The sequence below is a fragment of the Amphiura filiformis genome, chromosome 7 (assembly GCF_039555335.1).
Source record: "Amphiura filiformis chromosome 7, Afil_fr2py, whole genome shotgun sequence".
Taxonomy (NCBI): Eukaryota; Metazoa; Echinodermata; class Ophiuroidea; order Amphilepidida; family Amphiuridae; genus Amphiura; species Amphiura filiformis.
In genome coordinates, this window is record NC_092634.1 from 20,949,505 (window position 1) to 20,967,040 (window position 17,536).

Here is a 17,536-nt window from a genome sequence, read left to right on the forward strand (position 1 = left end):
AGGGGGGGGGGGAGAGTGGGGGGGGCCCAAATAGGCAATTTTTGCCAGGGGGGGCATGATAAAAATCGAAAAAAGGAGCCTTTTCTGATTGCATTTCAAATGGCGCTTGTTTCACTTTCATTCAAACTTTGAAAGTAACGGCACGCGAGTTTTCCCGCCGGATTAACCATGCAAACAAGCAACTTTTTCAAACTTTGAAAGTAACGGCACGCGAGTTTTCCCGCCGGACTATGAATAAGACAAGTAGTTTATAACAAGATCCCGTTTAACATATTTAACCAACTTTCTCTACTGGATACCGTACTGAATACCATTGTCTTCTCACCTGCATGAGTTACTTAAATATTTAACCAATTTCGCTATTTTCTTTACTTTTCAATGAGTTTAAAACTTAAGTAACTTAATTTTCACAGTCGTTGGTGCTATTGTTGAAATAATTATAACAAGGGTTTTCAAGGTTGTTAATAATTTACATAACGAATTAATTGATCATCAACTGTATAAAGTCGACATCCGTTCTAGAATCATTTCAAAACAAGTAAAACACGTTTTAATGCCCTTGAGCTACATGCAGGATAAGAGTTAACAAAGAATTGTACCAACATCATACAAAAATATAAACTTAGAATATGGATATTGATTCTAAGCTAAGCTAAACGCTTTGGAACATTTAGAAAGAGGGGATGAAATAAGGGAGAAGGGGAGAAAGAGAAGACTAAAGAGAACCGGTTTTACTTTGCTGTTTTGAATAATGCTTCGATCAGTTTGATGAAATTTGTCAACTAGGCCTACTGCTGATTTAGACGTTGATGAAGTTATGTACGCGTAGCTTCTACTGATAGCCATGGACAGTCATTAGTCAGGCCTGCTGATATTGGCGGTGATGAATTAGGTGCACTTAGTGCTGCTGATAATGGTGTTGATGAAGTGCTTATAACTGTCCTGTTTGTGACGGCGTTGATGTACATACTGTATGACTTAAATTACTTTTAAAGGAAGGTGACCTGATATATTTGGAAAATCATATTCTTTAAAACTTATGTATAAGATAAACTGTTGTCCCTTTCAAGCATTCATGTTAATGATTTATTATGACGACGATGTCAGTAACAAATTATGCCGAAAATATATGACGAGATGAAATAAACTGACCCAATACTGTAATGAAATCAATTATTTTGTGTTTGCAGTATTTAATAACCCACTCTTCACCATTATGCCTATGTGTATCATAAAAGCAAACACTTTCAAGTGAACTTTTCATGCTATTTAGCCATTAGTATTAATTGTACAAAATTTAATTTAAAACAATAATGATCGTATTTTATAGTTTGCACTTTTTTCCGGTCAAAACAAGGCCAATTATTACAATTTGCTGCCAAAAAACAACAACCCAGCAGGACATTTTTCCGTTCATTGTTTTGGCTCGCGTGCGTGCAGGTTACGCAAATATTTAGATTTAACTTCTTTCTCGGACTTAGTGTGATTTTTGACGAAAAATTACAAACTAGGAACAAAAAAGTACACTTCTACAACTTTACAGTAATCAGTTTAACTAATTGTGCCTGATGGTCATGGTGGATTTAAGAATGGAACAAATGAGTTTATAGGGTCATAATGACCAGTATTGACCAGATGCTGACCGGTCATTATTTGGTCCAATGAAATAATTGTAGACAATTTCTTAATATTGGACAATTATTTCACTTTAAGAAACATATTTAGATATTTTTGTTTGTATTTCGGTTTAAGTTTAAATTGTTCCGCTTTGCTTTTGGCCGAAAGTATAATGTACTATACTAAACAATAAACGGAACTGTCAAAATTATAATTATAGATGCCTCCTTTATTTGCGTTATGTTTGTCTAGCTAGCTGTGTAATAATTCAAAATGAAAGTTACAAGAAAGAATTGAAAAAACGAAGCAAGAAATGCAAATGAAATAAAAGAGCTAAAATGGAAACTAACTTTGAAATTATGCATAATTTATTGTAGACCTGTGGTATTGTTAATATACTTTATTTTATGTCAAACGAAATTGATGTTGCTATAGGAAAGAAAGAAAGAAAGAAAGAAAGAAAGAAAGAAAGATAGAAAGAAAGAAAAAAAAAAGAAAGAAAGAAAGAAAGAAAGGAAGAAAGAAAGAAGGAAAGAAAGAACGTCAGAAAGAACGAAAGAGCGAAAGTACGAAAGAAAGAAAGAAATAAGAAAGAAAGTAAGTAAGAAAAGAAAGAAAGAAAGAAAGAAAGAACGAAAGAAAAACGAAAGAAAGAAAGCGGAAAGAAAGAAAGAAACACAGAAAGAAAGAAAGAAAGAAAGAAAGAAAGAAAGAAAGAAAGAAAGAAAGAAAGAACGAAAGAAAGAACGAATGAACGAACGAAAGAGCGAAAGTACGAATGAAAGAACGAAAGAGCGAAAGTACGAAAGAAAGAAAGCATGATGTATGTTGACAACTTTTCTATTAATTATCGTTTAATTTTCGTTTTTTAAGGGCATAGATAAGAACAACTTCTTTTGGTTTTTTAATCTTAACTTTGAGACGATATTATTTTCTTAAAACCTTTTTCCCATGAGACTAATCACTATAATTACCACTTATCCCCCTAACCACGACCACTGCTGACCAAATAGTTCACGTTTTTCTCTTTGCTAATTCTACCAAGAAACATTTTTAAAGTTGCAAAGAACATAAACGGAACTGTCAATAGATGCCTCCTTTATTTGCGTTACGTTAGTAATAATTCAAAATGAAAGTTACAAGAAAGAATTGAAAAAACGAAGCAAGAAAATACAAATGAAATAAAAGAGCCAAAATGGAAACTAACTTTGAAATTATACATATTTTATTGTAGAACTGTCGTTTTATTACATTTTATTTTATGTAAAACGAAATTGATGTTGCTAGGAAAGAAAGAAAGAAAGAAAGAAAGAAAGAAAGAAAGAAAGAAAGAAAGAAAGAAAGAAAGAAAGAAAGAAAGAAAGAAAGAAAGAAAGAAAGAAAGAAAGAAAGAAAAAGAACGACAAAAAGAACGAAAGAGCGAAAGTACGAAAGAAATAAATAAAAAAGAAAGTAGTAAGAAAAGAAAGAACGAAAGAAAGAAAGAAAGAAAGAAAGAAAGAAAGAAAGAAAGAAAGAAAGAAAGAAAGAAAAAAAAACGAAAGAAAGAACTTTTCTATTAATTATCGTTTAATTTTCGTTTTTTAAGGGCATAGATAAGAACAACTTCTTTCGGTTTTTTTAACTTACTTTGAGACGATATTATTTTCTTTAAACCCTGTTTCCCATGAGACTAATCACTATAATTACCACTTATCCCCCTAACCACGACCACTGCTGACCAAATAGTTCACGTTTTTCTCTTTGCTAATTCTACCAAGAAACATTTTTAAAGTTGCAAAGAACATAAACGGAACTGTCAATAGATGCCTCCTTTATTTGCGTTACGTTTGTCTAGTAATAATTCAAAATGAAAGTTACAAGAAAGAATTGAAAAAACGAAGCAAGAAAATACAAATGAAATAAAAGAGCCAAAATGGAAACTAACTTTGAAATTATACATATTTTATTGTAGAACTGTCGTTTTATTACATTTTATTTTATGTAAAACGAAATTGATGTTGCTAGGAAAGAAAGAAAGAAAGAAAGAAAGAAAGAAAGAAAGAAAGAAAGAAAGAAAGAAAGAACGACAAAAAGAACGAAAGAGCGAAAGTACGAAAGAAATAAATAAAAAAGAAAGTAGTAAGAAAAGAAAGAAGAACGAAAGAAAGAAAGAAAGAAAGAAAGAAAGAAAGAAAGAAAGAAAGAAAGAAAGAAAGAAAGAAAGAAAGAAAGAAAGAACTTTTCTATTAATTATCGTTTAATTTTCGTTTTTTAAGGGCATAGATAAGAACAACTTCTTTCGGTTTTTTTAACTTACTTTGAGACGATATTATTTTCTTTAAACCCTGTTTCCCATGAGACTAATCACTATAATTACTACTTATCCCCCTAACCACGACCACTGCTGACCAAATAGTTCACGTTTTTCTCTTTGCTAATTCTACCAGGAAACATTTCTTAAGTTGGAAAATACTAATTCGTTTTGATTGGTCATGCTGAAACTGTGAAACACTCTCCTTCCTTCACTCATTATCATTACCAGAGGCCGAATCAAAAACAAAAGGGGTGTGTTTGAATTCCACCTTAACCATAAGTCCTTTAACAAAACTTTTAAACAAATTGCGGTTGACCATTAAGGTTGCATAAAGTTGAAAGGTACTTTTGAATTGGTTCTTTTGTTTTTATGTTCTTAATAGAAAGTGAATTAAGGATCGTGAAGCGATTGATTGAAGCGGAAGAATCGCTTGACCAGTCGAATTTTTGTGTTTTGACTTTTATCATTTGACTTCGACATACTTTTAAATGAAGTTAAGTGTTCGCTTTAGTGTTCCCAATGCATGGTGTTCCTAATGGTGTTTCTAAAAGATCCATATGTTCCTAATGGCGTTTTCAAAAGATATTATAGGCTATGTGTTCTTAATGGTGTTTCCAAAAGATCCCTGTGTTTCTAATGGTGTTTCCAAAGGATCCATGTGTTCCCAATGGCGTTTTCAAAAGATATGAGTTCGTAATGGTATTTCCAAAGGATCCATGCATGTGTTCTTAATGGTGTTTCCGGAAGATCCATGTGTTCCTATGGTGTTTCCAAAGTATTCATGTGATCCTAATGGTGTTTCCAAAAGATCTATGTGTTGTTAATGATGTTTTCAAAAGAGCCATGTGGAACAATTGTTCCTCGGAATATTGTGCAATGTTTATCTATGCCTATCTGTTTTCAATTATAAAAAAAAGAAGATTTTTAAAACAAGCAAATAAATAAGAAGAAGACAAAAATGAATTATAAAAAAAAAACCTGGTCTTGTCAAGTTTTGCATTGCAGAATTTTTCTTTGAATATTGTGTATACTCACGGCTACAGTAGGCCTATTACTCCGACCAGTAAAGAAGAAGAGAAAAAAGATTTGTTAAAAAAAGTTCTTGTAAGGATTTGCAATTTAAAATATTACAAGCAATATTGTATACGTTTTCGGTATAGGTAGGCCCTATTGTCACAGATTCTAGAATCTGTGGTATGGTGTCAAAAGAGCGGGCCTTTTGGAGTTTTCTCCTGCAGCGTTCATAATAATAGTTCTTATAAAGCGGCTCATTTTGGTTAAAATATAAGTAGGCCTAGTATAATTTAATTATTGCTTACATAACTCTTGAAACAGACAGCACGCCGTGAAGATGATTCCATAAAGTGTCCCGCTCCTTTTATTAAAAATAATCATCTCATCATAATTATTTGAAGAAGCAAAATAGTCTTTATTTCATTATTGTAGGAGATAATGGCTGTATAGCGCCACGGCAGGTGATGCTGGGTGTGGTAGGTGGGTGGTCTGATCTGCATGTCCAATGTGGATTGTCTTCTTACTGGTGCGGATCAGATCAGATTAGTAGGCTTCTTTGAGTAGGCCTAAGAATGTTTTGGATGAGATCATCAATAATTGCATGGCGACTTCCTGGGGCGACTGTCATGATGATACAGTCAAATGAGGATCTTCTTGTCCTTATGTGTAAGGTAGCTAGCCAGGTATACTAATGAAGAAGATAGCGAAGAAAAGGAGATTCATAAAGAAGAAGTAGATGAGAAGGAGAAGGAGAACAGAAGAAGAAGGAGAAAAAGAAGACGAAGAAGAAGAAGAAGGAGAAGAAGAAGAGAGAAGAAGTTAAAAAATAATAGAGAGAATAATAATAAAACACATATGAAGAAAGAAAAAAAAAAAAAAGAAGACAAGAAGAAGAAGAAGAAGAAAAGAAGAAGAAGAAAAAAGAAGAAGAAGAAGAAGAAGAAGAAGAAGAAGAAGAAGAAGAAGAAGAAGAAGAAGAAGAAGAAGAAGAAGAAGAAGAAGAAGAAGAAGAAGAAGAAGAAGAAGAAGAAGAAGAAGAAGAAAAAGAAGAAGAAGAAGAAAAGAAAAGACGAATGAGAATAAAAAAAAAAAAAGCACAGGAAGAAGAAAACGAACAAGAAGAAGAAGAGAAGAAGAAAAAATAAGATAAACATCAGGAGGAGAAAAAGAACGAGAATAAGTAAAATAGAAGAAGAGGAAAGTGAATGAATAGCGGGGAGAAAGAACGTTTGTTAAAAAGAAGACAAAGAAAAAAATAAAGCAAAAAGGCGAAGAAAAACAGCAAAAAGACGAGGATTTTAATAATCTTGTTTTATCACGCAAAGCCCATCACACACGATTTCGCCGCTCTTTATATTATACACACTGATTATATGTATCTTTTTAAAAGAAAACCAAGTTAGGATTATATGTTCCATGCTGTTTGACACACAAAAAAGTATACTTCTTTCTCTTTTTGTCATCCATTTTTCATTTGAATTCACATAAATGTTCAACTGGTGTCATACGATCCCTGCTGTCAATCACACCGTGTGTTATTTCATATTCAAATTTCAATCATTCAATCATTTCAAAAGGGCAATTATCATTATTTAAAGAAAGATGACCATTTAGGATTATCCTCAATTACCCTCCCGCTGTTCACATTTAGTGCGAAAGTCGTTAGGATTAAAAGAACCTCTTCCATTTCGGAAATAAACGGCGACATATGGGATAAAGGGGAGCGACTCAGAGGTGGGGCTGGTCAGATAAAAGGTCGCGTGCAGCGACAATTGGTTGATCAATAGTCTCCAATCGCTATGAACACCACTTGAGGATCGAGACATTAATAATGTAGTTTCAAGTTTTTCAAGTTTTTATTTGAAATTCACTTCTACATCAGCGGCACTCATCTATCTGATGGTACATCCAAGACATTAAATATACAAACAAAACAAAATGTAATTATTATAAAATGACCCAAAAAATGATTGGAAGAGTTGGAAAATAATTCGAGTACTAACAGGCCAACGTCTTAGCTAAAAAACAATATCTGTATGGTATAGGGCTTTTTACAACTGGTATAAAAATCGTTTTTGAATATATCAATGTCTACATGAAGACCAATACGTTGAACTGTAAAAAATTAGTAATTCTTTTTGCACCGGCGATTTTGAAATGTTACGAATTTTATTGAAAAGGCCGTGGATAAAAAAAAGGGAAACAAGGAAGGAAAGACCGAAAGAAAAGAAAGAAGAAAAGAAAGAATGAAGGGAAGAAAATATAGAATCAGAGAAAGAAAAAAAAAAAAAAAGATTAAGAAATGTGTATGCTGGTAAAATTATTAACATTAATAAAGAAAATATAGGCTACCCTTTACATTACTCTTTACAGTATAAGCTGATCATGTTTTCTTGCTGAATATTTAAAAAATGCTCGTTTTTATTAAGGGATCTAAAATGAGCGTTTATTGCGTTTCGATAGTATTTTTGTGGGACATGAGAGCACCTCGGACCTATCGAATTGCATTCTGAATACGAAGCATGTCTTTCTGATATCAAATAATTTTCATTTTTGAAAATCACAATATAATACAAATTTTATGACAAATTATAAAAATTTGATATTTTTCAAATTTTTGATATATAACAGTCCTCGAAGTAAATTATATAAATCTAATGATATATTCTTAAAGTGTATGTAGCAGGAGGAAAAGCCGACGGTCAATTGAAAATTTTGACCTTTCATATTGAAGATATGGATTTTTTCCCAAAAAGACCTAATTTTTTTGGTGTTTTGGGAAAAAAAATCCATATCTTCAATACGAAAGGTCAAAATTTTCAATTGATCGTCGGCTTTTCATCCCACCTACATACACTTTAAGTATAAATCATCAGATTTATAAAGTTTACTTCAAGTACTGTTAAATATCAAAAATATCAATTTTAATGATTTGCCATAAAATGTGTATTAAATTGCGAATTTCAAAAAATCAAAATTATTTGATATCAGAATGACATTCTTCGTATTCAGAATGCAATTCGATATGTCTGATGTGCTCTGATGTCCCAAAATAAATACTGTCCAAACGTTCATACCCCAGCCCTTAAGTCTAATGCATATCCGTTTTGGTAGAGTAGATATCTACTGCTGATAGTACATGACGCTGTGTATAGCCATTTGAGTTCGCGTAATGTTACGATCCAAAGCAAGATGGATAGAACACGGAGAAAAGCCATCTAAATATTTCGTAAACTTGGAAAAAGAAACTGTGTAAATAAAGCAATCGCTCATTTACAAAACTCAAACGGCGATGATATAAAAGATCAATACCAAATAATGGAAGAAACTTTTTAAGTTTTACTCGAAACTGCATGTATGAATGTAAAGACAACAATTTATGTTTGGAAGAATTCGATCAAAATCTTTCAAGATCAGATTTACCTTCATTAACTCAAGATCAATTAGAATAGCTCGAAGGGCATTTTGACTTACAATGAACTTTTAACTGCCTTAAAGACAATGTCAAACAATAAAAGTCTTGGGTCTGATGGGTTTACCACTGAATTTTGGAAAGTTTTTTTTTCAAGACTTGGGAGGTTTTCTTTTACGTTCTCTTCTCTTTGACCCATAATTTCATCAGATTCTGATGATTAAGATTATGTGGTTTGCCGAGATAGTTTGCATTTTGAAAATGTTGCCTTTTTGCATGATACATTTGACATTTGGCATCTATAACTCCTGAACTGAGCACCCTGGTGCAATATGACAAGCAATAAGAGGAACAATTTGAGGTATATTACATGTACAGCATGATATGACAAATTCTAAATGTTGGTCCCATTATGACATTTGACCCCTCGTGGGAAGCATATACAAAAATGGAACCAATTCAAGTTTCATCCTTTGAGGTGTAAGCATGGTATAAAAGATGCAAAAAAAAAAAACACCATTGGTTCCACTTATGTAGCAACACAAAATGCGAACTAAAATATGGCTATACGCTAGCGTCATGTACTATCAGCAGTAGATAGCTACTCTACCAAAACGGATTTCATGCATAAAAAGCGAGCATTTTATAAATATTCAGCAAGAAAACATGATCAGCTTACACTGTAAAGAGTAATGTAAAGAAGGGTAGCCTATATTTTCTTTATTAATGTTAATAATTTTACTAGCATACACATTTCTTTCCTTTTTTTTAACCTTTTTTCTTTCTCTCCTTCTATATTTTCTTCCCTTCTTTCTTTCTTTTCTTCTTTCTTTTCTTTCTGTCTTTCTTTTCTTCCTTGCTTCCCTTCTTTATCCACTATTTTCAGTAAAATTCGTAACATTTCAGAATCGCCGGTGCAAAAAGAATATAGTAAAATTGTGCAGTTCAACGTGTTGGTCTTCATGTAGACATTGACATATTCAAAACTGTTAAAAGATTTTATACCCAGTTGTAATAAAACCCATGCAGACCATCCTCAAATATTATGGTGCAGACACTTTTCTTATTTTTAGCTGAGACGCTGGCCTGATTAGCACTCGAACTATTTTCCAACTCTTCCAATCATTTTTGGGCTGATTTTATAAAAAATTACATTATTAATGTCTCGATCCTCAAGTGGTGTTCATAGCGATTGGAGACTATCGATCAAACCAATCGTCGCTGCACGCGACCTTTTATCTGACCAGCCCCTCCTCTGAGTCGCTTCCCTTTGTCGCCGTTTATTTCCGAAAGGGATGAGGGTTCTTTTTAATCCTAACGACTTTCGCACTAAATGTGAACAGCGGGAGGGGTAATTGAGGATTATCCTAAATAGTCATATTTCTTAAAATATTAATAATTGCCCTTTTTGAAATGATTGAATGATTGAAATTTGAATATGAAATATTACATGGTGTGATTGACAGCAGGGATCGTATGGGGCCAGTTGAACATTCATGTGATACTATCAATAATGGATAACAAAAAAGAGAAAGAAGTACTTTTTTGTCAAACAGCATGGAACATATAATCCTTACTTTTATCATGGTTTATGATATAAAGAGCGGCGAAATCGTATGTGATGGGCTCTGTATGATAAAACATTTTCAAAACAAAGACAAAAAATAGTCATGCATACATAATCTTCTTCTTCTCAAACATTAAGATAAAGAAGGGAAAAATAAACAGGAGGAGGAGGAGGAGGAGGAGGAGCCGAAGAAGAAGCCGAGAATACAAAGGAAATTAACAAGAAGCAGAGGAAGAAAAAGAACATGAAGAAGATTATGAAGAAAAAGATGAGAAGGAGAAGAAGATGACGAGAAGGATAATTAAGGAGGAGAAGATAAAGAGGGGCAGAAGAAGAAGAATGAGAATAAAAAGAAATCAAGGAACAGAGGAAGAAAACGAACAAGAAGAATATAGAAGAAGAAGAAGAAGAAGAAGAAGAAGAAGAAGAAGAAGAAGAAGAAGAAGTAGAAGAAGAAAAAGAAGAAAAATAAGGGTAAACGAAGAGGGGGAGGGAGAAGAAATAAATAATAAGATATGGATGAGCAGAAGAACAATGAGAATATGAGAAGACGAAGGAGAGAAGAAGAAAAAAAGAAGGAGAATCAGAGAAAAAGATAAAAACATCAGGAGAAGAATAAGAATAGCCTACTACTAAGAATGAAGAGACAGAGGAGGAAGAGGAAGTAGAAGAGGAAGAAAAGGAGAACATGAAGGAAAAAGATGAAGAAAAACAACAATAAAGCAAGGATTTTAATAATCTTTTGGCTTTGAGATGTTTTTATCACGCAGAGCCCATCACACGATTTCGCCGCTCTTTTAACCATTATGATACATGTATCGTTTTAAAAAGACACCACAGTAAGGATTCTATGTTCCATGCTGTGTATAACAAAAATAAAAGCATACCGTATGTGATGATGATGATGAATTTTGATCCTCTTAGACATTTTCATCTGTCAACAATAATTACGTTAATGTAACATTAACATTGGTCTCATACGATCCCTGCTGTCAATCACACCATGTGATATTTCATATTCAAATTTCAACCATTCAATCATTTCAAAAAGGGCAATTATCATTATTTAAAGAAAGATGACCATTTAGGATTATCCTCAATTACCCCTCCCGCTGTTCACATTTAGTGTGAAAGTCGTTAGGATTAAAAAAGAACCCTCTTCAATTTAGGAAGTAAACGGCGACATATGGGATAAAGAGGAGCGACTCAGAGGAGGGGCTGGTCAGATAAAAGGTCGCGTGCAGCGACGATTGATTGATCGATAGTCTCCAATCGCTATGAACATCACTTGAGTACTTGGGATTCGATAAGTGAGCGATTGAGGCATTAATAATGTAATTATTATTAAAATTGGAAGAGCTGAAAAAGAGTACCCAGTAGTTTTGCTAAAAACGAGGAAAGTGGCTGCATGTGTTTTATTTAAAAAAGGAAAGAAAGAAGGAAGGAAGGAAACAAGACACAAAGGAAAGAAAAAGAAAAGGAAAGAAAGGAGGGAAGCAAGACATCGGCAGAAAGAAAATTGTATTATAGTGTAAAAAAGAAAACGAATAAAGAAGCCCCTGTTCACATATTTAGTGCAAGCTGATTATGCTTTCTCGATCTCGCTAGATGTTTCAAAATACTTACTTTTATAATTTATACATATATCCACTGCCGATATCCGTATTGACGAAGTAGCCATATATTGCTAATACTGCTGATATGGCTATTGACGACTTCGTCTACTGCTGATATCATTATTGATGAAGTCATCTACTGCTGATACACGTATTGACGAAGTAGCTACTGCTGATATCATTATTGGTGAGGCATCTACTGCTGATACCCGTAATAATGAAGTAGCTACTGCAGATATCCTTATTGATGAAGTCATCTACTGCTGATATGGATATTGATGAATTCGTCTACTGCTGATATCGTATTGATGAAGTCATCTACTGCGGACACCCCGTATTGACGAAGTAGCTACTGCTGATATCCTTATTGATGAAGTCATCTACTGCTGATATCCGCATTGACGAAGTAGCTACTGCTGATATCCATTTGGATGAAGTCATCTACTGCTGATATCCGCATTGACGAAGTAGCTACTGCTGATATCATTATTGATGAAGTCATCTGCTGCTGATAACCGTATTGTCGAAGTAGCTACTACTGATATCCTTATTGATGTAATCATCTACTGCTGATATCTGTATTGACGAAGTAGCTACTGCTGATGTCATTATTGATGAAGCCATCTACCGCTGATATGGATATTGATGATATCTGCATTGATGAAGTCATCTGCTGTTGATATCCGATATTGATAAAGTCATCTACTGCGGACACCCGTAATGACGAAGTAGCTACTGTAGATATCCTTATTGATGAAGTCATCTACTACTAATATCCGTATTGATGAAGTCATATTGATGAAGTAATCTACTGCATGCTGATACCCGTATTGGTGAAGTAACTACTGCGGACACCTTGCTCGAGAAGCCTCGAGGCTAGAGACTTTTGAATCATTACACCGTGTAAAGCAATGGAAGTTCAGAAGTAAACACAGCCGATCACGACGGGCGCATCAAAATGTTGCTAAAATAAAATTGTACTTCAACAAAATTTGGACTGTTCAAATAGGCAAATTTAGGCAAAAGATATAGTTGACGCATCGAAATAACTTTCGTCCAAATTTCAACATTAACAGAATAAATAACATCCGTTGCAAAAATGTCAACGCTGTCCAACCGAATAACGACAGCAACGTACTCTAGCATCGAATGCGTAACTATCGTCTGCAAATTTGAAGCTAGAGTTCTTGAGTAACCATTTTAACGGACACCCTGTATTGACGAAGAAGATACTGCTGATATCATTATTGATGAAGTAATCTACTGCTGATATCCGTATTGACGAAGTCATCTACTGCCTACACCCCGTATTGACGAAGTAGCTACTGATGATATCCTTATTGATGAAGGTATCTACTGCTGATGTCCGTATTGACGAAGTAATCTACTGCTGATATCCGTATTGACGAAGTAGCTACTGCTGATATCCTTATTGAAGAAGTCATCTACTGCCTACACCCCGTATTGACGAAGTGGCTACTGCTGATATCCTTAATGATGAAGGCATCTACTGCTGATATCCGTATTGACGAAGTAATCTACTGCTGATATCCGTATTGACGAAGTAGCTACTGCTGATATCCTTATTAAGTCATCTACTGCTGATGTCCGTATTGACGAAGTAATATACTACTGATATCCGTATTGAAGAAGTAGCTACTGCTGATATCCTTATTGATGAAGTCATCTTCTGCTGATATCCGTATTGAAGAAGTAATCTACTGCTGATATCCGTATTGACGAAGTAGCTACTGCTGATATCCTTATTGATGAAGTCATCTTCTGCTGATATCCGTATTGAAGAAGTATACACTGGGGCTACTGTTTAATGATATCCGTATTTATGAAGTAGCTATCTACTGCTGATGGAGTAGCCCAGTATCTGATTTTCATATTTCATATTCATATTTTAATGAATATTAAAATCAATGGAGTAGATATTGACTGCTCAGTACAAGAAGTGGGTAAGTGAAATAGCTGCCATGTAGCTGCTGTGTATTAGATGAGTACAGTGTGTAAATTAATGTTCACAGAGCAGCTATTTTCACTTACCCACTTCTGGCGCTGAGCAGTCGCTATCTACTGCTGATCAGTATTGTTCAAACTGATACATGTAACTTTCCATGAAGTATATAATCTTCTGCGACGTTAATGTAGCTACCCATGATGTCAGTATCATCGGATAAAATAGTTATTTGCTAGTGGTATCAGTATCGATGAACTATATTTTGCTAATATCAGTAGTGTTATTATTATACCGTTTGTGCTCAGGTACTAGGTGTAATGAAATCACGATATCCCGAGAAATGACCTCAGAATAAGAATTTGATTACAGAGCGGAAATTTGTAAGTTTTATTTATGCATTATTGAATGTCTGCTGGGAGAAAATGTATTTGATTAACTCTGTTGTGGCGTAATTTGATTTTCCCAATAAGCATGATAATAGTACAGGGCGCTATGGAGTGATATTTGAGTTTGTATTTTGTCATGCTACATTAGTGGAACCAATGATATTTGGCATCTTTAACCTCAAATGATAACACTAGAATTGGTTCAATTTTTGGTTCAATGCTTCCCACGAGAGGTTGGTGTTCATAATAGGGCAACAATGTAAAATTTGTTCTATCGTGTTGTAATATACCTCAAATTGTTCCTCTTATTGCTAGGAATAAAAAAAAAAGTCAATTGTCATATTGCACTAGGGTGCCTAGTTTAGGAGTTAAAGAGTAAATTAGGTCAAATTTCAAATATCTCATGCATAGAGGCCAAATTTGTAAAATGCACCTATTCAACCGCGTTGTGCCTCGAATTACTCCTCTGACAAACGAAATAGGATTCTATGAAATCATGGGTTAAAGTTTTGGCCCCAATTGTGACCTTCGACCCCTCGTGCGAACCACAGGGGGCATAGAAAAAGAGAACCAATCAAATTCTTACCCTTTCAGGTTTAAGGATGCCGAAAAATATTGGTTCCACTAACAATGACTAATGCCACAAAAGAAAATCCCAAACCCATAACGCACTGTACTATAAGGCATATATACGGAAACGTGTAGAAAATACTTGCCCGCTACTATACGACGTACTGCTCGTGTTAGCATTTGATTCAAAATGCAATGAAATATAATTATATATGATCATAAGAACCTTGATTCACCCTAAGTATTAATTTATTTTCAATAAATCTATTTTTTGCTTACCAAATTACAATCGCTTTTATAATCAGTTTTTACCTTTTGTTGTCGATTTTATGTGAAGAACTAGTTCATGTCGTTTGGGTATTGCTCAGTTGACGACGCAACGGCACTGATTACATTAGTTGACAATTAAATAATGTTGGCAGGTTCGTGGGTTGGCATCAGCAATGTGGTCAGGTGGGCGTTCAGAGATCTAGGTTATAATTAGTCTATGGTTAATGCATGCTGCAATGTTGCTACAATATGCTGTACCACATAAAATCAAAATGGAAATCCATAGGTAACTGTTTAGACTGCGTTGCGATATTTATTAACTGTTTATTACCCATTTTAAGGACAACCTTGAACACGTTGAAAGCTTTTTAATGTAATTTATCTGTGCTTATATATTTGTGATACCATCAGTTACATAAACACGATGGACATGCGTCTCTTCGTATTTATTTTAGTATTGAACTTATACTTGACAGATGCCACACGTTGCATCAATTCACCGGTCTACATGTGTCCTAGATTGTTAAAGTAATATTGTCGAGATTTAATGGATCAATACTAAATTGCGTTTTGGAAAACCACCAGGGAAACTCATCCAGCTTTGAAATCGGACTATTGCCATGATTGCGATTGAACATACCAGTAATCGTCACATAATAAACATCCTGCGCATTCTGTATTGAACATGTTACTTATTGTGAATCCGTCTTTACGCTTTAGATAAAATATGTTGTTGCAATGAAGACGGTGAATACAACCAATGTCAGTGAGTCCACTGACGTCTTCATCGTTCACGCTGAAGTCAATTTTGCGTATGCCACATTCCTACCACTTCTGACGCTTCTTACCATCGTTACAAATCTTGGAATTATCACTGCTTTCTGGAAAGTACCCAGTTTAAGAGAAAAACCAAGTAACTTGCTCATATTGTGTCTTTCTTTCGTAGATTTACTTCAAGGATTGGTATATATACCACTTTTGTCGCAATTTCAGATCATTGGAATATGGATTTTTGGTGAGATTAGCTGTCAGTTGTGGATAGCTTTTGGAACTGCAACCGGGATTACCGGGTTGTTTCTCCTGCTGGCAATAAGCTTGGATAGACTTTTACTTATTTCACTGTCCTATCCTAGATATATGAAAGTACAATCAAAATCACGCATCAAAGGAACTGTTTTAATATGTTTAATTTGTTCCCTTGTGCCCACGTTTACAGAACTTGTTCTTTGGAATAAGGCTAAAACGCTGAACCGCCAAGCGGCAAATATAAACTTTGATTTCATGTGCCTCTCACCGCCAAGAAGAATAGTGATGTTCCAGTTTTTCCTGATAGCCTTCAACGTCATACCTTGTTTAATGATAGGCGTTTTTGTTTGCGTATTTTTCATTCGGTTGCTTAAAAGAATCAAAAGATCCAATCGTGTCGGCAGATCGTCAGCATCTCAATACAGCAACCCCGACAACGGTTCATCTGCTCCTGCTACGGGAATTGCCCAAACTCATTACGATGTTCACAATGAAGCTGCTGGAATTTCCCACGCGCCCGGCACATCCCAGATAAAAGAAGAAAACAGGTCTAGAAATCGGTATATTAAACCCGCAGTCACTCTCTTCGCTCTGGTGTTGGCTATGATAATCTGTGTTATGCCTTACAACTTGTATGTTATTGTCATTATTCGAGTGTGTAGTGAATGTTATGATCCACAGCTCGTGACAAGTTTAGGAATTCTCCTGTTTTGCAACCCTTTATTCGCTGCAGTTTTCTACGGAATAACACAAGAGAAGATACGAAGATTTTATCAAGCTCAAATTCGGTCACGTTGTAGACAGTTTAAACAACTATATCCATAGATGGAAGTACATGCTCTGTGTGCTAGCCATAGGCTTCAATGTAAAAAGTCCCAAGTTGTGAGAAATATTACAAAATATCAAGAGCTGTCTCAAGAGCCACTTAACCAATACCAGGCTTGTAATAACAGGCTTGTTTGTACTCATTTTGATGCATTTTTCATGCTGATTCAATGGTTATGACAATGCAGAATTCTGAAATTTCTGAATAAAACAAAATTAAGCTTGTCGTCTGCAGTCGACACCAGCGCGCGTGGAGAGTATGTTTGACATATGACATAATGAATCGACTGGTATAAGTATGTTCTGAAATATATATATGTAAACGAGTTGCACATTTTGATTTATTTAGCTATATTTGTAGTGATGTGTATAATTGGTGAAGGAGTTCAACCTTGCTGCAGATATTGGTGAAACAGCTAATATACGTGCTGATGAAGTAGTTACTTACTGTTGATATTTGCAATGATGAAGTAGTTTCTACAGCATACTGATATCCATATATTACTGACGTTGGAATGAGAGAGGTAGTTTTTAGATATAGGTTGCTAAAATGAGCCAGGCCAAAATCACATCATGAACAACTTATGATTATTTATTAATAAGCGCATTATGGCTATCAATCAAATCACGATACAAAATCATACAAGAGTATAAAACGTAAGATGATTACACAAATTTCCTATTATGATTACTTAGCTAAGCCTAGTGATCTTGATCGGCTGACAATCTGATGAGATGCCTCTAATGGTCTCAGTTCTTGATCCAAGATCTGGCAATGTCCGAGATCCTGTCTACCTAAGAGAAATCCCTGGTCTACCACATCCACAGTCTTAGTCCAAGTCCCGAGTACTATGTTTTCAATATCGTAGCTGGTATGGTAGTCTTTTCCAAATGGTCTTCTATTCTTCTGCTCTACTTGACTGAACACACTATGTTAGTCTAGCAAAATACCACAGCTCGTTGATGGAGAT